At 37.0% G+C, this 24,698-nt stretch overlaps 1 long non-coding RNA gene across 1 annotated transcript in view; it reads right to left on the reverse strand.

Moving 5' to 3' along the window:
- The window catches only part of LOC146403594 (uncharacterized), an 89,944-nt gene extending 68,299 nt beyond the window's left edge, over positions 1-21,645 (reverse strand). The window contains exon 1 of the long non-coding RNA XR_014804525.1: positions 21,466-21,645. This is a non-coding gene — a long non-coding RNA (uncharacterized LOC146403594). The remainder of the gene's footprint in view (positions 1-21,465) is intronic.
- Between the last annotated feature and the right edge of the window lie 3,053 nt (positions 21,646-24,698).

Here is a 24,698-nt window from a genome sequence, read left to right on the forward strand (position 1 = left end):
GTACATTTCTAGAATATGTTGGTTCAAGGGTTTTGATGCAATTTATATTCTTCTAATAATATGCACGCGTGGAAGATTTGGAAAGAGAAAGAGAAGCAGAAACCATGCTACCTTTTGAAGTTACATTAAGCTCTCACAGATACGTGCTTCTGCAGTAACCAGCTAGACTTCATATTCCACTGCCAGTCTTTGGCTTGGGGGTTGAGAGCAACTATGGCTTCATGAATTTGTATGGTAGTTTCCTGACTTCTTGTATACAGTTTGCTGCTGTCTGAGCTAAAGAACCAGTAGCTCTTTATTCCTGATACTTCTCTCTTCAAGCCCTTCCAATTATTTTGTAAACTTCTATTTCTTCATATTAATTTCCTTTATGCTTAGAATACTTCAAGTTGTTTCTAATTTCCTAATGGTTACTTGGACTTATTTCTTTAAACACGCCTTTATTGTAATTTTAATCCACTTGGGAGGAAAGGGAAGCAACTGTGTGCAGTCTGTTGTCTTGAATTGGAAACCACTGATGTTTATCGGTTGTTTGAGGTTTACTCTATACGTATCCCCAAGGAAAATAGTCATGATGTATTGAAAGGTATGAAAAGGTAATTTTTTAATTTTTTAAGATAACCTTAATCTAATGCCCATGGACTTTTTTTTTTTTTTTTTTTTTTTTTTTTTTTTTGTCTTTTTGCCTTTTCTAGGGCTCCTCCTGCGGCATATGGAGGTTCTCAGGCTGGGGTCTAATTGGAGCTGTAGCTGCCAGCCTACACCAGAGCCACAGCAACGCGGGATCTGGGCCACGTCTCCGACCTACACCACAGCTCACCGCAACACCGGATCGTTAACCCACTGAGCAAGGGCAGGGACCGAACCTGCAACCTCATGGTTCCTAGTCGGATTCGTTAACCACTGCGCCACAGCGGGAACTCTGCCCGTGGGCATTTTTAAAGATAGCCCCTCCTATGAGGACATTGTTTCTTCCCATGCGATGGGCAGTTTTTTGTGGTTGTTTCAGGTTGGGGAGGCCATAGTCCCTCAGTTATTTAAGCAAACACTAAACTAGGTGTTGCCATGAAGGCATTTGGTAGATTCGGGTATCCTCAGTAATCTGGGTAGGCCTGAAATAGGCAGTAGCACGTCCTTAAGTGCAGAAATGATGTCTCTAGGGGGAGGACTTTTGCAAGAGTTTCCTACCTGATGGGGTGGCCTCCAGATTTTGGTCTTGCCCAGTCAGCTTCCACATTCCACAACTGTCTAAACAAATTCCTTGCATTAAATCTCGATCTTTCTCTCTCTCCTTTTTCCTGACAGTTCTCTGACTGCAGTAACCTTTAAGCCCCCAGTTAGGAACCATCACTTCTCCACATCCCAGCCATTCAAGGGGATTTTGTTACGTTTTAGTATGTTTCTGGTCCGTCTGTTCTTCAGATGGATCATGACTTTATTTTTATCCTTAAATCTTTGATCTATTTAGAGTTTACTCCGGAGTGTAATGTGAGGTTAAGATCCAACTGTGTCTTTTTCAAAATGACTACTCAATTACCCAACAGCATTCATTAGAAGTCCCTGTATACATCTGGGTGTATTTATGAGCTTTCTATTGTCACACTGCTTTAAGTTTTGAGGCTTTATAATATAGTTTAATACCCAATAGGGCTGTTCCCACCTCATTGCTCTCCTTTTTTCAGACTTGCTGCTATTGCATTTTAGCTTTTTCTTTGTATACTTTAAGTTGTACAGTTTCATTAAAATGTACTGGTGTTATTTATTGGGATCATATAAAATTTATTACTTAAGGAGAATTGATGTCATTATGGAGTTTTCCTAATTATAAATATGGAAAATATTACCATCTGTTTCAACCTGCTTTTGTGGTCTTTTAGTTTTTCTCATATAGGTTTGTTTATTTCTTGTTTATTCCTGGGTATTTTGTCATTTTGCTACCATAATTGCAATATTTGCTTCCTTTGCAACTTTGCTGCCTGCCTAATAGCTATTTTCTGTGTATTATAGAGGCAATTGCTTTTGGAATACTCATGTACTAAACGAAATTCTCTGAGTTTTGTAGAACTTTTGTAGTGAATTCTTTTTGTTTCCAGGTACACAATTTTAACTGAAAGTAGTCATAGTTTAATCTTTTCTGTTTTTTATTTTTTAATATCTTTAACTTTCTTTCACTATCTCAATGTTCTGGCTAATAGGAGGTTATTACAATGCTGTCAGAGAACCTGTTTGCATTATCAATTTGTTTAAATGCCTGCAGTGTGGCCACAATGTCATGCTGCCATACTGTTGTAAGGAAGTATCTATTCTAATTTTCAAGAGGTTTTTAAAAATAAAAATGTGTTAAATATTTGTCAGATGCCTTTGCTGTGTCTGTGGAGTTGATCAACCTTTATCTCTAGATGCATTAATAGGATGAAGTTTATTAATACTTTTGCTATTGTTAAATTATCTTTGAATACATGGAATAAACCCCAGTTGTTTATAAAGCAGTAAACTTTCATTAGTCTCTCGAATTGCTTTGCATAGGTATTCACAAGGGAGGTTCAGCTGTATATTTCTTTTGAAATCAGGTTTGTTATCAGGGTTACAATTAATGCAGGTAGTAGATTTTGTTGTTTTTTTGTTGTGCTAATTGTAACCATCCTTGTCAAGGATTATAATTCCTCATTTATTTGACATAAATTTTGGCCTTGTTAACGGCTTCAACTGTATAGGCAGTTGTGACATATGCTACTCATTGACAGAAAGTGTAAGAACTATCAGCCTTTCTTTTTTCATGAGGCTGACATGCCTTGAAAGGTGATGCCTTCCCAACCTGAGTACACAAATGAAGAAAACATGGAAAATATAAGCAGGCAACTCTCTGGGGACATGGAATGTGAATGAGGAATAGGCATTTGTTCTTATAAACAAACAGCATTTGGGGCATTTATTACTGAAGCATAACATTCTTGCTAAAATTATTTCTAGGTATTTAATCATGTTTGCTGATATTTTAATTGTAATTTCTCCCATTATTTATTCCTAATAGTTGTTCTTTGTATGCAAAAATGAAACTAATATAAGGCACAAATGAACCTTTCCACGGAAAAGAAAATCATGGACTTGGAGAATAGACTTGAGGTTGCCAAGGGGGCGGGGGGGAGGGAGTGGGATGGCCTGGGATCTTGGAGTTAACAGATGCAAACTATTGCCTTTGGAATGGATGAGCAATGAGATCCTGCTGTGTAGCACTGGGAACTATGTCTAGTCACTTATGATGGAGCCTGACAATGTGAGAAAATAGAATGTGTACGTGTGTGTAACTGGGTCACCATGCTGTACAGTAGAAAAAAAATTGTATTGGGGAAATAACTATTTAAAAAACAAAAAAAGAATACACATGCACAGCTGTACACAAATAAATTTTGGACTTCAGATTTAAAAACAATTAAAAAAATAAATTCAACTGGGGAAAAAAAACTGGTTTTTCATATGACTCAGAAAAAAATAAATTAAAAAGTTGTCTTCCTTTTTCTTCTGGATAGATTAAATGACATGTAATTTTCCATATGAAGTCGCCTGAGATACTTTTTTTGAGGATGGAATGTCTCTTTGATAGTTTTAAAATTACTTTTTTGGAGGGGTTCTTTTTAGACTTTCGACTTATCTCTTAGTGTCAGTTTTGATAAAGTTATATTTTCCATAAAATTATCATTTCAGGTTTTCATGTTTACCAATAAAATTAGTTCATCTTAATTAATGGTGATTTAAATAATCTTCGTATTTTATTTTAAACTTAAAATATATATATATATTTTTAAAGGTATACAACCTGATGATTTATTTATTTATTTATTTTCTTTCTTTCTTTTTTTTTTTTTTTTTTTTTTGTCTTTTTGCCACTTCTTGGGCCGCTCCCGCAGCATATGGAGGTTCCCAGGCTAGGGGTCAAATCGGAGCTGTAGCCACCGGCCTACGCCACAGCCACAGCAACGAGGGATCTGAGCCGCGTCTGCAACCTACACCACAGCTCACGGCAACGCCTGATCGTTAACCCACTGAGCAAGGGCAGGGACCGAACCCACAACCTCATGGTTCCTAGTCAGATTCGTTAACCACTGCGCCACGACGGGAACTCCCTAAAAAATATTTTTACTTGCATAGCAAAATATGTGAGACTTAAAATTAGCCTCTGAATTTGAAGTGTTAACTTTTAAATATAAAAACAAGCATTTATTTAGGTCAAAATAGAATTAAGTTTTTTTTCATAGTCATATAAGTAATGTGTTTAAGTGTTAAAATCTATAATCATTTATGTTAAGATGTATGCTTCAATTTTGCTTGCTTTCTATTTTTTCTATCAGTTACAAAACTTCCACCTTGAAAAAAGTAGAGAAAACTTTAAGTTGGTGATATGTGAGAAACACGACAAAATCTCTTTCATGATCATTGCAGAAAATAGATATGGCAGTCAAAGATCAATTTGGAGCTGGTTTAGTAGGTTTAGCAGTAGAGAAGTATTGATTAAACATCCACATTTTAGTCAATAACTTGGAGGGTGACTGAGGCACCATACTACTAAAGCTTGTTGCTGACAAAAAGCTAGGTGAGATAACTAATATGATGGTAATAAAAAAAGAACATTCAAAATAATCAGAGTTGAAATGGGTGAAGGTGGTAAAAAGTACACACTTTCAGTATAAATACATCCTAAGATATAACGTATGCATTGGTGACTATAGTTAGCAATTCCGTGTTACACACTTGAAAGTTGCTAGGAGAGTAGACATTAAAAGTTTTCATCAGAAGAAAAAAATTTGTAACCATGTGTTATGATGGATATTAACTAAATTTACTGTGGTAATCATTTGCATATGTATATGTGCATATATAATCTTAAGGTTGTGCCATTAAAACTAATTTATGTGAATTGTATCTCAATAAAAAACATTATCTCCATAGTTTAGAATACATGCTGAGACAAGTAAGATGCAATTTCATGGGATGCAAGTAAACATCAGGATTTTGGTACAGATATGAACTGTCGCTCTAGAGTGAGGCTCAGCAGCAGTATGGTGACTGCTAGTTTTAATTCACCATAACCTGAATTTGAGCCAATGATATTTTATTAGTTTATGCTATTGAAGAATTAGCCGGTTGTTAGTTGTGACTAACAGAAATGCAAAGAATAAATCATAATAAATCATATATCTGACTACTCTCTGTGCTAGACATACTCTTTCAGCATTACTCTGTTCAATCCTTTCTTTTTTTTCTTTTTTCTTTGTAGGGCCACACCTGGGCATATGGAAGTTCCCAGGCTAGAGGCCGAATCAGAGTGGCAGCAGCAGGCCTACACCACAGCCACAGCAACACCAGATCCCAGCCGCATCTATGACCTACACCACAGCCTGTGGCAATGCTGGATCCTTAACTCACTGAGTGAGGTGGGGGATCGAACCCACATCCTCATGGACACACTGTTGGGTTCTTAACACTGAGCCACCATGGGAACTTCTGTTGTGTTCAATCTTCAATCATATTTTAAAGAGACTTACAATTTGGAATTTATCAAATAGCCATTTGGATTGTGAAACTGGTGAGGTCTAGAAACCATATTATGGGAAGAAGCATCTGAAAGTTTGAGTGTAAAGAATAAAAGACTGAAATTTCCTAGTTTTTCATCTAGGAAGTCTTACATGAATCTCTGGATTTGTCCAGTGTCTCTCTTCTTTGCCTGTGATACATACTATACATTCATTAACTCATTCTACTAAGAATTATATGGGATGCCTGCTCTATGTCAGGAGCTTTTCTGTACGGGGGGCATATAGTAGCAAAGAAAACAGACAAGATGCCTGCTCTTACAGAACTAAATGTGGGTGTCGCAGACATTAAAGAAGAATACTTATTAGTGACAAGTGCTGTGAGAAAGTAAAACAGGGCACGGTCATAAAGAGTTACCGAAACGGGGGTGCTTTTTGGTATCTGGATTATGGAATACCCCTCTGAGGAGATGACACTGGACATGAATGAATCACGGGAAGACATCAGCCGAGATCTATGACTCGCCTCTTCCTTGCAGGTGGATTTGTCAGGGTAGAGGTCTTCCGCTCTAGGAATGACCGTGGCTTGGGGCAGGAGGAATGGCTAAAATGGCAGTCATGAAACGTGAAAAGTAAGCAGGGCTATTTCTTGCAGAAAGTTTAGACTGTGGTCATGATGGTGAGATGTATTCGAAGTACATGAGAAGTTGATGAGAGGTTTAGACTCAGAAATTCCATTATCACATTTGCAAGCTCTGAGGCTTCTATGAAGTCTATTGATTGCAGGGGGACGTATGGAAGAAAGGAAACAGGAAGCACTTTATTTTTAGCACTTTCAATGTTACATAGATGCTATTTGTTTATACACGTTCATTTTCCTCTAAAGTATAGCTTCCTTAAGAATAAGAATCATGTCTTATTTTTGTGTGTCCAGCACCCAGAAAAACATCTGACATCCAAGAGATACACAATAGATGCTTTACTACATGCCTCTCTGTGTTTGTCCGAGGATCTCTCTTAAGATTTTAATTTTATTCTGTCTGATTTCTTAAACTGAAGAAATACATTTGGAAGCTGATGATATCTATTTCTGCTGCAAGGAATGAAAGCCAAGAAAGCTGGTCTGTAACAACAGCAGAACGAGGCAGACATGTAGAGAGAAGCAAAGAACGAGGCGATCCTTGGTCCCCTCTTGTCCTGCACCAGCTCATTCCAGCTTATTCCTGATTGTATTCTAACTTGCAGCCTCAAGAGGCAATACCTCAATCCTTATAATAAACTCGTTTTTATCTTTTCGTATTTCATTAACTGTTGTTCATCTCTGCTGCTTTCACACAAAAGCCAAACAAATTACTTCTCAATTTTTACTTACTGAAAGATTTGGAGCAAGTTACTTCTTTAAGTTTTCGTTTCCTATTTCCTTAAATCATGTTTGATGAAATTGTAATAACTGGATGGTAATACAAATTCAGATAATGCAATTTGCATTGAGCTATTCTGTATAGCTTCTGTTAGTCCTGCTGCAGGCAAGGAATAGCCCTGTTGAGATTTGGGTGGGAGAAAAAGTTCTGGTGAGTGAATGACAAGCTAGCTTGTTTTGGCAAGAGGAAGAAGGAGAGTGAATTCTTATGTCCCTAACATTTTCTCAGCCCAGTCACTTCATATCTATTTGACCAAATGGGCACTGAAAGATTCCTGAAACTACTGCCTATACCCCAGAAATCTAAACAATCCTTGTCAGACAATGGAGATATGTAAGCCAGAGTTGACACCTGTCACCAGGTGATACCGAGCTACAGTTGGGACAAGGATTTTATATTCCTTTCTCCTCCAAAAAATCTTGCATAGGCTCGACCTAGTCATTTAATTATACTTGAAATACTATTACTTTATATATTAGGAGATTGATTATATATCACTTGTCACATTATGGTGAGGTTTTTCTACAATAAAATTTACCTTTTAAAATAAGCTAAGAGAATTAAATGAGATCTATAAAGTGCTTGGTGTGAGGCACTGCATACCCAGTAAGTGTGAAACCAGTATTATAATTATTTTTATAATTCTCAAAGTTATGGTTATTACAATTGAAGGATAAACATATAAAGGAGTTGAAATTCGCCCTGGTTAATTCTAACATTTCTTATGCAGTTGGAGAATAGAGTTAATGCAAATGGCTGAAGTGACAATCTGAATTTCATTTGTGTAAATTATTTCTTCCTCCTCTATCCAGACTAATTGTGAGTTGGATGTATATTTAATATTTTCAAAAGAGGAATTGACAGTGAATTTGTTCTGTTGGCATTTTTGCTTTCATATATACTCTATCTATGGCTAGAGATGATATTATTTTTATCTTCCTGTCATTGCACTCTTTCCTTTTATAGGAGCAAAACATTTCAAAATATGAACATTTTGAATTTAGTTTATTCATTTTAAGCACTCATATTTTTAACTTATATTCATTTCCATTGATATATGAAGTCTGTAGATTCTATGCTACTTAAGATTTATAAAGCAATTTTTAAAAGTTTTTGATATTTATAAAGTAGCTGAAGCTTTGAGTGATTAATTATTGATAACCCAAATGAATCAACCTATCAGGCCATAATAAATATTTAATATTTTTGTGGAATGAAGTGATGCATTTCATGAAGTTTTTTTCATTATACTATCTTTCTCAGTATTTAAATTTCTGGTGTGCTGTACTGCAATTAGATATAACCCAGTTTTAGTAAGTAGATTTTTGGGGGGATCCTTATATCATGTTTAAAGTTATTTTAATTTTTTGAAATGATTTTTATTTTTTCCATTATAGCTGGTTTAGGTGTTCTATCAATTTTCTACTGTACAGCAAAGTGACACACATACATATATATATTCTTTTTCTCACATTATCCTCCATCATGTTCCATCATAAGTGACTAGATATAGATCCTAGAGCTATACAGCAGGATCCCTTTGCTTATCCATTCCAAAGGCAATAGTTTGCATCTATTAACCCCAGATTCCCAGTCCATCTCACTCCCTCCCTCTCCCCCTTGGCAACCACAAGTCTGTTCTTCATGTCCACAATTTACTTTTCTGCAGAAAGGTTCATTTGTTCTGTATATTAGATTCCAAATATGAGTGGTATCATATGGTATTTGTCTTTCTCTTTCTGACTTACTTCACTCGGTATGAGAGTCTCTAATTCCATCCATGTTGCTGCAAATGGCATAGTTCATTCTTTTTTATGGCTGAGTAGTATTCCATTGTGTATATATACCCTTCCTAATCCAATCATCTGTCAGTGGACATTTAGTTTGTTTCCATGTCTTGGCTATTGTGAATAGGGCTGCAATGAACATACAGTTGCATATGTCTTTTTCAAGGAAAGTTTTGTCTAGATATATGCCCAAGAGTGGGATTGCTGGGTCATATGGTAGTTCTATATTTAGTTTTCTGAGGTATCTTCATACTGTTTTCCATAGTAGGTGTACCAATTTACATTCCCACAGGAGTAAATAGGAGGGTTCCCTTTTCTCCACACCTTCTCCAGCATTTTTTATTTGTGCACTTATTAATGATGGCCATTTTGACAAGTGTGAGTTGGTACCTCATAGTAGCTTCGATTTGCATTTCTTGAAGAATCAGTGATGTTGAGCATTTTTTCATGTGCTTGTTGGCCATCTGCATATCTTTGGAGTAATGTCTATTCAGGTATTTTGCCTATTTTTCCATTGGGTTGTTGGCTTTTTTGCTGTTGAGCTGTGTAAGTTGTTTGTATACTTTAGAGATTAAGCCCTTGTCAGTTGCATCATTTGAAACTATTTTTTTTCCCATTCTGTAAATTGTCTTTTTGTTTTTTGTTATGGTTTCCTTTGCTGTGCAAAAGCTTGTCAGTTTGATGAGATCTCATTGGTTTATTTTTGCTTTTATTTCTGTTGCTGTGGGAGATTGACCTGAGAAAACATTTGAAAGGTTAATGTCAGAGAATGTTTTGCCTATGTTCTCTTCTAGGAGTTTGATGGTATCTTGTCTTATTTTTAAGTCTTTAAGCCATTTTGAGTTTATTTTAGTGCATGGTGTGAGGGCACATTCTAGTTTCATTGATTTATGTGTGGCTGTCCAGTCTTCCCAGCACTACTTGCTGAAAAGACTATTTTTTTCCCATTTTATATTCTTGCCTCCTTTGTCAAAGATTAATTGGCCATAGATATGTGTGTTTATTTCTGGATTCACTGTTCTGTTTCATTGGTCTGTATGCCTGTTTTGGTACCAGTACCACACTATCTTGATGACTGCGGCTTTGTAATATTGCCCAAAGTCTGGGAGAGTTATGCCTCCTGCTTGGTTTTTGTTCTTCAGGATTGCTTTGGTAGTTCTGGGTCTTTTATGGTTCCATATACATTTTTGGATTGTTTATTCTAGTTCTGTGAAAAATGTCATAGGTAATTTGATAGGAGTGGCATTGAATCTGCAGATTGCTTTGGGTAGTATGGCCATCTTTACAATATTAATTTTTCCAACCCAGGAGAATGGAATATCTTTCCATTTCTTTGAATCCTCTTTAATTTCTTTGATTAATGTTTTATAGTTCTCAGCCTATAAGTCTTTCACCTCCTTGATCAGGTTTATTCCCAGGTATTTAATTTTTTGGGGTGCGATTTTAAAGGGTATTGTATTTTTGCATTCCTTTTCTAGTATTTCATTATTAGCATACAGAGATGCAATGAATTTCTGAATGTTACTCTTGTATCCTGCTACTTTGCTGAATTCATTGATCAGTTCAAGTATTTTTGAGTTGAGTCCTTAGGGTTTTCTATATATAGTATCATGTCATCTACATAGAGTAACAATTTTACCTCTTCTCTTCCAATTTGGATATATGTTATTTCTTTTGTTTGTATGGATGCTGTGGCTAGGACTTCCAACACTATTTGAATAACAGTGGTGACAGTGGGCATCCTTGTCTTGTTCCAGATTTTAGTGGGAAGGCTTTCAACTTTTCTCCATTGAGTATTATATTTGCTATGGGTTTGTCATAAATGGCTTTGATTACATTAAGGTATGATCTCTCTATTCCCACTTTGGTAACATTTTTTATCATGAATGGATGTTGGACTTTGTCAAATGCTTTTTCTGCATCTATTGAGATGATCATGTGGTTTTTGACTTTTCTGTTGTCAATGTGTGGTGTATGACATTGATTGATTTGCATGTGTTTGACCATCCTTGTGAACCTGTTGGTCGTGGTGTACAATCTTTTTTGTATGTTGTTGGATTCAGTTGGCTAAAATTTTGTTGAGAATTTCTGTGTCTACATTCATCAAAGATATTGGCTTATAATCTTCATTTTTGGTAGTATCTTTGGTTTTGGTATTAGGGTTATGGTGGCATCTTAGAATGTCTTTGTGCATGTTCTTTCTTCTTTAACCTTTTGGAAAAGTTTAAAGAGAATGGGTATGAATTCCTCTTTGTATGTTTGGTAGAATTCGCCTGTGAAGCCATCTGGTCCTGGACTTTTATTTGTAGGGTGTGTTTTCGTTACATACTCAATTTCATATCTGGTGATCGGTCTCTTCAGTTGATCTATTTCTTCTCTGATTCAGTTTTGGCAGGCTATAAGTCTGTTGAAAGTTGTCCATTTCTTCTCGGTTGCCAAATTTGTTGGCATATAATTGGTCATAGTATTCTCATTTTATTTTTTATATTTCTGTAGTATCCATTGTGATTTGTCCTTTTTCATTTCTTATTTTGATCATTTGTTTTTTTTTTTTTTTCCCTCTTCTCTTCTTGGTGAGTCTGCCCAGAGGTTTGTCAATTTTGTTTACCTTTTCAAAGAACCAATTCTTGGTTTTATTGATTTTTCTATTTTTTTTAATCTCTACTTTATTGATTTCCTCTCTAATCTTTATGATTTCCTTTCTTCTGGTGACTTTAGGTTTTGTTTTTTCTTCTTTTTCTATTTCTTTGAGGTGGTAGGTTAAGTGGTCAATTTGAAATTTTTCTTCTTTTCTGAGGAAGGCCTGAATTACTATGAATTTCTCTCTAAGCACTGCTTTTGCGGCATCCCATAGATTTTGAATGGTTGTGTCTTCATCATCATTTGTCTCGAGGTATTTTTAAAATTTCCTCTTTGATTTCCTCATTGACCCACTGGATTTTTAGTAGCATGTTGTTTAGTCTCCATGTAGTTGTTTTTGCTCATTTCTCTTGCTGTGGTTGCTTTCTAGTTTCATGCCATTGTGGTCAGAGAAGATACTTGAAATAATTTCTATACTCTTAAATTCCTGAGGTTAGTTTTTGTGCCCCAGTATGTGGTCAATCCTTGAGAATGTTCCATGTGCACTTGAGAAGAAAGTATATTCTGATTTTTTTGGATTTACTATCCTGAAAATATCAAATTCAGTCTAACTTTTCTATTGTGTCATTTGGATCTCTGTTGCCTTATTGATTTTCTGTCTAGAAAATCAGTGTGAATGGGATGTTAAAGTCTCCTAGTATTATTGTATTCCCATCATTTTCTCCTTTTATGTCTGTTAGTATTTGTTATAGGTATCTGGGTGCTCCTATATTGGGGGCATATATATTGACAATTGTAATATCCTCTTCTTGAATGAATCCATTAACCATTGAATAGTGTCCTTCTTTGTCTTTCTTTATGGCCTTCATTTTAAAGTCTATTTTGTCTGATATGAGTATTTCAACTCCTGCTTTCCTATCTCATCCATGGCATGAAATATCTTTTCCCATCCCCTCACTTTCAATCTATATGTGTCCTTTGCCCTAATGTGAGTTTCTTGTAGACAGCAGATTGAAGGTTTCTTTTTCATCCATCTGCCACTCTGTGCCTTTTCATTGGAGCATTCATTGCATTGACATTTAAGGTAATTATTGATAGATATGTATTTATTGCCATTTTAACCCTTGTTTTCCATTTGATTCTATGCTTCCCTTTTCTTCTTTTCTTTTTTGGTTGGATGGCTTCCATTTATTTTATGCTGTGTACTTTTCTTTTTAGTTTTTGTGAATGTAATATTTGGTTTTGATTTGTAGTTTCTCTGTTTTTTTTTTTTTTTTTTTTTTAAGTATGTTAACCCCTTCCTATATCTGCTTGTTTTAGCCTGGTAGTCATATAGGCTCAAACATATTATTAAAAAAAAAAAAAAAGAATCTATATTTTCTTACTTTCCTTCCCCACATTCTATGATTTTGAAATCCTTTTTTTAAACATCTTCATGTTTGTCTTTTTGCTGTTCCTTGTGTTTATCGTCACTTTTAGAGTAGGTTCCCCGCCGACCCCCTTAGATCTGTATACTGGCTTATTTGATTGCTTTCCGATTGTGATTTACTGCATCCCATTTCTTCTTACTTCTTTTTTATTTAGAGAAATCCTTTCAGTATTTCTTTTAGAATGGCTTCAGTATTGCTGTACTCTTTTAGCTTTTGTTTTTTGGAGAAATTCTTTATTTCTCCTATTTTAAATGGTATTCTTGCTAGGTAGAATATTCTAGGCTGCAGATTTTTTCCTTTCAGAACTTTGAATACATCTTTCTACTGTCTTCATGCCTGTAGTGTTTCTGTACAGAAATCACCTGATAGCCTTCTGGGGGATTCCCATAAAATTAATGATTTGTGTTTCTCTTTCTTCCTTTAGAATCCTCTCTTTGTTTTTAACTTTTGCCATTTTTATTATGTCGTGGTGTGGGCCTATTTGGGTTCAACTTGTTTGCAGCCCTCTGTGCTTCCTGTATCTTGAGATCTGTTTTCTTTAGATTCGGAAAGTTTTCAGACATAATTTTTTCAAATATATTTTCAATCCCCTTTTCTTTTTATTTTCCTTCTGGAATTCCTATTATGCATAGATTGGCCTGCTTTATATTATCCCATAGATCTCCTATATTGCTTTCGTGTTTTTTCGTTTGGCTTTCTGTCTGTTGTCCTGATTGGGTGATTTCCATTATTTTACCTTCCAAGTCACTAATTCACTTCTCTGTATTATTCATTCTAGTCTTTATTGCCTTAAGCTCAGTTTGTATCTCTGCAAAAGAATTTTCTAATTTTTCTTGATTCCTCCTTATATTTTCTTTTCCTTTCTAAAGAAATCTGCATTACTCTTTATATCTGCCCTTAATTCCTTGATATTCCTCCTTAATTCCTTCAGTAGTTTCACTACCTCCCTTTTGAACTCACTGTCAGACTGCTGAGATCTGTTTCATTGTTTGCTGCTTCATGTGAATTCTGTTCTTTTAACTGGGAATGGTTCCTGAGCTTCTTCATCTTGCTTATGTTTTTATTTTTCTGTGAATTTAGGGAAGCCAAACTATAGTCTTGGAGGGCTACTTCTAGGCAAGAGTGCCCCTTTGTATTTTGTGGGGGGTTACTATTTATTTTTGGTGTGCAAGTTTGAGTATTTGCTGTCTCTTTCTTTGGTGTGAGCAGGCTGTTATCCCCAGGGTGCTGAGTGTGTTTCCTGGGAGAAGGAGGCAATGGGTAGGGCTAGTAGTCAGTGCCTGGTTGCTGGGCTCTTCACAGCAGCAAGGACCTGCAGGAAGGTGGCACAGGCTACTCCTAGCTGCAGGGCCCTGGGAAGTGGCAATGAGCCTAGGCAGATTTAAAAGGTTCCCAGAGCATTTGCCAGTGGCAGCATCAGGGTGTGTGAGTTTCCAGGGGAGTGAGAGCACCAACACGCGGTGTTTGGTCACAATGCCCTCCTCTGTGGTGCCCTCTGAAGTGATTGGGGCCACAAGTAGTGCCTATTCACGGACCCCTAGTGGTGGCGGGCCACACCCACCTCTGGAGTCAGAGATAACTGCAGTGGTTTGCCTGCACCACCTCAGGACCACACAAGAAGCACCCTGTCCCACTTAGTCCATGCTGGAGGTGTTGCCAGGCTGCTCCTGATTGCAGGGTCCTGAGAAGAGATAGTGATCAAGCAGTAGGGCACTGCCCCAAGCATTTGGTAATGACAGCAGCAAGGCGGGTGTGTTCCCAGGGGTGGGAGAGCAGCAACAGGTGGTGTTCAGTCACAACTGGCTGCTCCTAGTTGCAGGGTCCTGGGAAGCGACAGTGATCAAGCAGGAGGGTGGGTGTGTTCCCAGGGAAGTGGGAGCAACCATGGGTGGTGCGCAGTTGCAGTGCCCTCTTTTTTGCTGACCTCTGTAGTGACTGTGGCCGCAGGTGGAACCTATTCACAGACCCCCTAGTGGTGGCAGGCAATGCCTCCCTCTGGTTTCTGAGATGACTGCTGTGGTTTGTCCTTGCTGCCTGTAGATCATGCAAGAGGTACCACATCATGCTTAGCCCCCCACTGCCCTTAGCTCACACAATAGGTACCTGGCCACCCGTAGCCTATACAAGAAGCCCCCAGTCTCCTGGAGCTCGAGCAAGTGGCCTCTGGATGCCCTTGGCCTGAGCCAGAGGTGCCCCACCCTCTGAAAGCCTGCATGTGTGCAGGGAGATTCCTTTAGTGGTCGGCCCCTCCTCCTCTCACCCTTCCCAACAATGGCGACTTGCTTCTCCTATGGGCCCAGACCTCCTCCCGGGTTCCCTCTGCTGTATTGTTCTGCTCCCCAGCCCACAGCACACCTCTCCCTGGCCCTTGAGGCTGTCTCCGCACAGACACTCCTAGTCCTGTCCCCAGAACTGACCTCCAGAGCCTGAGTCTCAGAACTGACCTCTGGAGCCTGAGTCTCAGTGTCAGCCCTGCTCGAGCATCTCAGGTTCTGGTGTCCGGGGCTGTGGTGCAGATGATCTGTGCAGCTCTCACTCTGCTTGGCCCTCCTCAGTCCAGCTGCTGCACTTTTCTCAGCTTTGAGGTCTCTCCTGGTCAGTTAGGTGGCTTCCCAGGGTATGGGTTCCTTTTTTCTTTCACAGCTCCCTCTCATGAATGCTAGTCTGGTCCTGATTCCTTTTCTCCCTCCCTCTCTCTCTCTCTTTTTCTCTTTTGTGCTACGCAGTTACGTCGAGGGTTTCTTGCTCTTTGTGGATGTTTAAGTTCTGCCAGAGTTCCGTAGATGTTCTGTGTGAGTCATTCTACATGTAGATGTGGTTTTTTGATGTGTTTGTGGGAGAAGGTGAGTGTGACATCTTCCTGCTCCACCACCTTGATCCTCCCCTAATGTTATTTTAGATAAAACAAGAATGTAATATAGTTAAGAACCATATATTTTTCCTTCAAATGTAGATGACTTTAAATTTATCTCTGTGATTTGAGGGGTCTGACATTCCTTATTAACAAGCAAAAGAATTATTTTTTTTCACCAAACGGCTTTGGAGGTTTCACTGTTCTGACTAGGTATGTTGATCAGCACAAAGTCACGTTTCAAAAATTGGTGGTTCAAAATGGTATTCGTACAGAATTCGTTGGAGTTCCCATTGTGACTCAAAGGAAGTGAATCTGACTAGTATCCATGAGGACTAGTTTCATCCCTGGCCTGGCTCAGCGGGTTAAGGATCCAGCATTGCCATGAGCTGTGGTGCAGGTTGCAGACACAGCTTGGATCTGGTGTTGCCGTGGCTGTGGCCTAGGCCAGTGGCAACAGCTCTGATTTGACCCCTAGCCTGGGAACGTCCACATGTTGGAGGTGAGGCCCCAAATAAAAAAAAAAAAAAAGAAAAAATGCAAAAAAGAATTTTTTAAACTCAAACTTTAAAGTGCTGTTATCTGTCTCCATGGAATCAATGGTTTCCATCAACAAACTGCTATTCAATCATGAAAAATACCAACCTACCTAACTATATAAATTTTTACAACAACAGCATTCAAACAAATACTTACAATAATATACTTTTGTGCACACATATACAAGAATCTTTGGAGAATACAGACGTATTAGTGCTATTATCCATTCATTAATTTAACAATTAAACATGTGCAAATACTCTGTGCACTATGGAAGATTCTGAAGATGTACCAGTGGAAAGGACAGCCATGCTTTCCACCTCCCAGAGTGTGTAGAGTGAGAAAGAGACACAAGGCCAGTTACATAAATGTGCTGTGGTAATGAAAACACCCCAAACTAAGGTAGCATATGCTAAAAATACCTAACCCTGTGTGTATGTGCTACATGTGTGGGGAGGGAATAAGCAGAAATTTGCAAGGTGAAGTTGGAGGAAATAGTTTAAAAGAGAAGGAAATGTCACTGAAATTGCTCAGGGTTTTGAAAAAGGTAACTAGCACCAAAGAGAGACACGAAGGGGGATGAGAAGGTTAACCTTAAATGAAGGTTGTGTAACAAACAGTGCAGGTGTTTTAAATAAGCCTTAATGACTGAGTAAACAAATGGTATCATTAAGGGGGGGTGAGAAGGTAGAAGAATAAGAAATAGGCGAAAGATGCAAATAGTAAGAAGAAAACTCAGAAAAATATAATATGAGAAATTAGAACATTTATGAATTTAATGTCAAATGGTAAGCAAGATAATTAAAGATAGGGATTGGATAATGTGTTTTTATGGCTTCTATTTAATACTATTTTGAAAAAATTTTCATTACAGTAGCGATTTGGGGAAAATTGGACAGATTTATTTATCACAGTATTTCTCAGAGCCTTTAATATTCTAATCACTTTTCAGAATCATTATTACTGTGTATCTTTTCCCCGTATTTATTTTCCTTTTATTTTTTCGTTTTTAGGGCTACAGGTGTGGCATGTGGATGTTCCCAGGCTAGGGGTCACATTGAAGCTTCAGCTGCCTGCCTATACCATAGCCACAGAAACACGGGATCTGAGCTGCATCTGAGACCTACGCCACAGCTCAGGGACATGCTGGATCCTTAACCCACTGAGTGAAGCCAGGGATCAAACCCACAGCCTCGTGGATACTGTTTCCACTGAGCCACTGTGGGAACTCCATTCTCCATGTTTCTTGATCAGCATAATTTTTTCCTACTAGTATTAGTTCCAAGGATCAAGCTTCTGAGGAACCCAATGGGAAATACATTAACACAGATAGAGTAAAAGAATGGAAGGAAGATGGGGAATAAACCAGCCTAACCTGTTTTTCCTGAACGTGACATCCTTTCTCCCTGGGCAAACAAACCTCTTTTCTCTCAGTCACATCTCTTCCCGCTCAGTATTCAGTGTGGCATAATTTATTTGATTTTTTTTAAGCACAAATCTCATGATATCCTGTATGTATATACATTTATGTATATACAATATGTGCATATATCTGTATTTGTGTGTACATACACACCTGTATATATAGGTATACATGCATACACTACATAAACATACCCACACACATATATATTTTTTGGTTCCCCTTAGGAATCAGTTTTCCAGTTTCAAAGGTAAATAGTATATACTAACTAAAGATACTCAACAATTTTGATAGTAGTTCAGAGTAGTCTATACACAAAAAAGTAGTAATAGAGACCTATGAATTAAAGTAGATATGAAAAAAATATAATAGGAAAAATGTAAAAACGTGGAAAATGCTATAGAAATATTCTCCCAGTCTTCAAACATGTTATAACCCATAAACTCTTAAGGGATCACAACCAGGCTGTTTATGCATGCCATATGGAAATATTTCCTCTGCAGTGTGCCTGCATTGCTATTTAAATGAAGAATAAATGTTATGTTAGCAATTTTTTTTATATAGCCTAGAATTTTATCTCTTATTTTTTTCTCCATGGCATCTGGTTGGGAAATAAAAGGTAAAATTCAGCTAGAGTAGTTATTTATATAATCTTATACAAGAATATGATTTAAAAGGAAACATTTATACTTTTATTGTTGAAAGAATGAGTCGTTTCTTAAAAAATAAGTTCAATTGGTAGGTAAATATGTCCTCCAAAAATCATAATAAAAGATGGTGTGGACTGTATGTTCTATAACGTTAACCAATGCTAGACAAAAACAATGACCCTTATCCATTAAAGTACTAATTCAAACAGGAAAATGCGGTAACTTTGGGATTTCTCAAGCGATTTTCCCTGGATGTCTCTCCAGAGGATTGTGATAATGCCCATTCCTCTTCATGATTTTTATCAACCAAATAAGAGTAAAGATGAAAATCATCTTAATATGGTTAATTTTTGTGCATATGACAAAGCACTGCATATTATGAAGTCTGCTTCTCAATCATAGAAAATGGGAAAAACAGAAAATTATAGACCTATTAAAATTGCAGATATCCAATCCCCCAGTGTTCAGTACTCTTAACATGTACAATATTTGTCTATATGTGGATTCCATCTGCGCTTCTCTATGATGCATTATAGACACACAGAGTTTATTTTCAATGCAGCATCACACTATGTACATTCCCAGCCATATACTGTAGTTTTTTTTTCCCCCACCTGCACCCCGCGTATCTTCTCCTGTCTACTCAGACATAAGTCCTGTAATGTGAGACACTGACATCTACAGCTTGCTTGCTTTCCTGAGCTCTAGCTGCCTTTTCATGCTGTCTGTTATTATCACTGCTCCTAGATATTGTTATTGCACACCGCCCTGCATGAATACAACAAACCCTCCTTCCGCTTCCATGCGGCCCCAGCAGAGCTGATTTCTGCAGAACTCCTGAAGCACGAACATCTTTCTTTACTCTGGGTGGAAGGGAAAAGAAGACCTTTCTCTCAGCCCCTAAAATTATTTTTTCCTCAGCATATTAAAGTTGTGAGGTTTGGGCTTCAATATTTTGCAGATTTTTTTTTTTAAAGATAAAAGCTTTTTTATTGTTTTCTTATGGTTGCAACCTATCCATCCTTGAAATAAGGGGGCAGGGCAGAAGACAGATAGATTTAAGTGACAATTGTCGCTGTGTATTGAGAAAGCCCTCTCCTTTCACTCTATTAAAACTTTGTGATTTGGCCATTTTTGTGACTCTCTGGTGCAGGAGTATATTATCCCTTGTCAGATCTGTGCCTACAGAAAATCGTGTTTGGCAAATGTAATTCCTCAAAATGTGGGGGTGTGTGTGTGTGTGTGCATGCATAGGGTAGGAGTGGCATTTGTGTATATCTATATGTGTGTGATGAGACATAGCCATTTTTCCTGAATAAATGGTGATTATATTGGCAAAAAATGCAGAGAGAAACATATATTTTTAGGATGAAAAAGCCTTCACTTTTGCTAAATATAGCACTAAATTTTTCTCCAGGTATTTCTTATACATATTAAGATGCTAAGGCACTCATATAATGGAGAGAAAAGACAGATTCCCATTGGTTGTCTAAGAACATAAAACTATATGACAGTTCAGATACAAAGCTATGCCACTGGAAACTTTACATAATAAGAAGACAGAGCTTCTGCCCAGAGTGAATTATCATTAGAAACCCCCCACAATGAGGCTTTCAGTGTTGTCGCCCCATTCATTCTTTGTTTGAGACGTTAGGAAAGGAAAAACCCATCAAAACTTTAGAAAATGATTAATTTCATGGAAGGTAGAAAAACAGCTCTTAGGAAAAATTCCCAATTTCCCTAACATTTCTGATTGCCCTCAATTGACTTCCATTCTTTTCTCTTCAATAAATCATACTTCACAGAGATCTTAGAGATTCTTTTCATGATTTTGGGATAAGCCCCTGTGCCCCAACTCATTAAATAGTCCTGTCAACTTCCAGGAAGTAACTATTTCTAGTCCCTGCCCAGTGTGTTGCAAAGTTCTTGAACAATCATCCTTTTGGGGGGTAATAAATGAAATAAGCTTGTTTTCATCCGCAGAGCCTCACCAACCACAGATATGGCAAATTCAGCTGCTGATTGTTTAAAAAAATGCAAGCAATTTAAACAGCAAGACACTGGTCAAGTAGTTTATTATCTATTATATTTTGAAATTTCTTAATAGCCACCCTCAGCATAGATGCAAGTTTTACTTAGGTGCAGTAATATTAAGTAAAAGATATTATTCACATTTATAGCATCTGGTTTTACATTAATAACCTATGTTGAATTTCTGCTACATATGTTTAAGCTGTCAAATATTAATATATCTGAGTTAAATTATCATTTAAAAAGTGTTTCAGTTAATGTCTTATTACTGCAAAAATTAAATGCACAGAGAAACTGCAAAAAATTAAATGCAAAATAGAAAATATAAGATCAAAATGAAAAATGTAATATTTTTTCAAAACACTCTGGTATAATCATTTAATCATTTAATCATTCAAAATCGTAGTTACTGAGTTCATACTGAAGAAAGACCCACAACTTTCACTACATTGTTCAATTATACAGTGGCCACCCCAGAATCATTAGACATCCTTCTGACTGCTCATCAAGTTATCTTTTCCAAGTGGCAGCTGATTTTTTCACTGCTTGTTATAATCCCTAAATTATCTGTAGGTGGATCTAAAACTCAGCTTTTTGAGGTCAATCCTGTCAGTGGTAGTGTGGTTTTGTAAATACTAACAGATGAACACATATTGTTGTCGAAGATTAATAAGTAGAACAGCAGTGGGGAACCCTTAACTCCAAGAGACAGCTGGGTAGAGGGAGGCCAATTAAAGAAAGACGTGGTCTTGTTTTGATTCTGGGCCCGTAAATTGGCACTGGAGGATCTTCTACTTAGTACGCAGCATTCCAGGATCCTTGAAATAGCAGCCCTGGCCACCAATGGTATGCAACCCCCACTTCTGTCAGGCCATCTTTTCGGGGGCCCCCAGCCTGACAGTTGAGCTTCCTGCACACAGAAGAGCTTCCTGCCCCAGCCAGGCAGAAAGTCAGGTCAAGTTCCCATACACAAAATGAGACACTCAAGAAGGCCGTAGCTGTCCCTGGGAGAGAAAGTCTCCACAACCAGTGGGTACACGAAAGCCAATTCTTGAGGCACATTTCAAAGATTTAATTCTTACAAGTTGGGTGGTTTTTTTTTTTTTTTTTTTTTTTTTTGCCACCAACCTGAAAAGAAAGGCTGATGTGACATTTTCCCTCCCCCTCTCCACCAGGAGCCACAAAGGGAGACCTAGGAGAGCAGACTTGGATAAGAACTCTTACCTTGTGCTGGCTTCCCCCAGGATCCTGCACGCTCTGGAGCAAGCGGGGTGTCCCAGCGGGTCTCTTCCTGGTCATGAGAAACCGAAGAGGAGGAAAATGTTTTCCTCCTACGCTTTATGGTGAGTGTTCAGCAGAGACCCCTTTTTCTCCAGGGTGCCTCATACTTGGATAAGCTGATCCAGGTTAAAAATTCTCAGCTGAGGCTGCTGTAATTCAGAATTATCCTGGGTAAGTTTAACCTGCTTATTTGAGCTCAAAAGAAAATGTTATTCACCTGACTGACCCCTCACACTGGCCCCAGACCAGCTTAAGTAGGACCCAGTCTGACCTGGAACCATGTCCGTGGTCTGACCTTCAAAATGGTCCCATTTCTAAGTCGGGTCCAATTCAATTCCAGCAGGTTTCCAGACCAAGGCTGGAAAAGGAAATGTTCAAAAAAACAAAACAAAACAAAAAAATGTTCCTATGATTCCAGTTTGCATGGAATATTTTCTTCCATCCTCTCAGTTTCAATTAGTATGTGTTCCTAGAAGTGAAGTGGGTCTCTTGAAGACAGCGTGTGCGTGGGTCTTGTTTTTGCATCCATTCAGGGTATGTCTTTTGGGTGGGGCATTTAGTCCAATTACATTTAAGGTAATTATTTATATGTGTTCTTATTGCAATTTTACTAACTTTACAGACAAGCAAAAGCTAAGAGAATTCAGCACCACTAAACCAGCTTTACAACGAATAGTAAAGGAACATCTCTAGATGGAAAAGAGAAGACCACAGCTAGAAACAGAAATATTACAAATGACAAGACTCACCAGTAAAGGCACACATAGAGTAAAGGTAGGAAATTCCACGGTTTACCTGTATCCTGGGTGATTCTTCTGCATTATTTGAGAGCCTTGGGTTTTTACTTTCTCTGATAGCAAGCTACTCTAATTTATGTGACTCTATTATACTTTAATATTCTGTAGGGCTTCTCCCTCAGTTTTCTTAATTTTCTTGGCTAGTTCTGCATGTTTAACTGATCAAAATTTAAGTTTTATTTTCAAATTATTTTGTTTCAGGTTATGTTTATTCAGTAGATTAACTTAGAGAGAATTAACACCTTTACAATGTGCATTTTTGGTTTCCGCAAACAAGTTACGTGTTTCCATTATTCAAGGCTTTTTAACATTTAGAATGGTTTTAAGTATAAATACCTAGTGGGGTTTTAAAGTTTTCTTTATATAATCCCTGCATGATTCTTGTTAAGTTTCTTCCTAAATGTTTTATCTTCTTTTGTTGTATTGATTATAAGATCAATTTATATTCAATTTTTCTAATACATTTTGATTTATATATTAAAAAGCTGTTGCTTTTAAATTTTAATTTTGTAATTAGTCTCCTGCTTCACTTTAAAAAATTGTTTCTAATTGTTTTTTTTTTTCAGTCCTCATTTGTTTTCTAAATGTATAGTCATATGTACTGCAAAAATAATTATTTTGTCTTTTCTGTCTTACGATTTTTATTTCTGGTTTCTCTTTCCAAGTGCCCTGACTTTCAGAATAGCACTCTGCTGTTCCGCAATTTGGAACTGGTCCTGTGGGCATCTTTATTTCTCCTTGCTGGTCTATGCCCACAACCCTTCCAGCCTAAGGAAATGATTTTAGGGCCTTACACAACATTTACTTCTTGAATATTCTTCCCCAAAGTGTGGAAGATTATATCGTCTCTGATTTGCTCCTTAGTGCACAGTGTTTGGTGAATATTTTTCTTAATTTGTGTTTTAAATTTGTAGCTGTTTTTCCTATGTAGTGAAGATGCTGTATATTTTTTTGTTGTTGTTTTCCTGTAGAATATAGTACTTTAGCTAATTATCACAGGAAGTCTTCTAAATCAGCTTTTAAAAGATCTACTGGAAATATGTATTATTTGGATTTGAATTTCTTTTTTCTTTTTTAAAGAAATTTACATAGTCAAATATGTAAATTTTTTTCTGTGTAACTTTTTTCATCGTTGTTAGAGGAGGTTGCAGAATGTAAGTAATTGTTGAAGCTGAATAATAGAAACACAGGACTTGCAATTGTATGTTTATACATTTTCAAAATAAAATAGTTCAAGGCATTAACTACAAAAAGGTCATTCTCTACTTTGAGATCTGACAAACATTTATCAAATATTTTCTCTATGACTTTATTTTCAGTTAATTCTTTCAATAACTTAGATTTTTTTTTTTTGGTATGATGTTGGGTGAGCATATGGTATTTCCCCTCTCAAAGAGGTAATCAATTTTCCCAGTGCTATTCTTTGAACCACAAAAGCTGTAAGCAGATTAGGCCTGGAATCAAGGCTGCATCCTCATGGATACTAGTTGAATTCATAACCCACTGAGTCACAACAGGAGCTCCTGATTTACTCCCTCTCTGTCCTCACTCCCCAGACAGACTTATGATGCTACTTCCATTGACATCTAATTTCATTGGACAAATCTATTTCTGGACAATTTATTTATTTCTATTTATCTATTTGTCAATGCTTACATAATAATCTACTTACAGCTTTTGTGGTTTTTAACTAATTTTAGCATTGGTCATAGCAAATCTCTCTCATTACTTTTCTTTTTAAACATTTTCTTGGATCTTTTAACCCATTCACTCTTCTTGATAAAATTTGGGACCATTCTGTCAATTTCTAAAAAAAAAAAAAATCAATCACTGGGTTATGATTTAAGTAGCATTAAACATAAATAATATTTAGGGAAGACATTCAACATCTTTTCCGCTGGGTGCTTAGTGTGTTTTTCCAATTTTCCAGTCTTTTAAGATTCTCAGTGAAATTTTAATAGACTTTTTTTTTTCATACATGTCTAGTATGTTTCTTATTATTTTCTATGAATTTTTCTTTCTGTTAGCAGTTGTGAATTATATGTATATTTTTTCTAATTATTTTTGTTTGTTCTTCCTGAGTTATATGGTACCAATGATATTTATTTGCTTAGTGTATACCTCTTTATTAGCTCTTCTATTAATGTTATAATTTTTTCTAGAATTTTTACTGCATTTACTGGGACAACTATTATCAAGAAATAACTGTATTGGCTTTTCATTTTTTTCCTGATATTGTTCATTGGGCAAGGGTTCAAGAATAATATCTTACAATAGTGATGATATTGGCTAAACTATTACTCTTTCTGATTTCAGGGGGCATTTCTCTAGGGTTGTATCGTTAAGTAAGATGTAGGTTGATTTCATGATAAGAAAATA

The sequence above is a fragment of the Sus scrofa genome, chromosome 5 (assembly GCF_054392235.1).
Source record: "Sus scrofa isolate SSC_HxYL_T2T_F1_AM1 chromosome 5, Sscrofa_HxYL_maternal_Yorkshire_Landrace_v2.0, whole genome shotgun sequence".
In the NCBI taxonomy this organism is placed as follows: Eukaryota; Metazoa; Chordata; class Mammalia; order Artiodactyla; family Suidae; genus Sus; species Sus scrofa.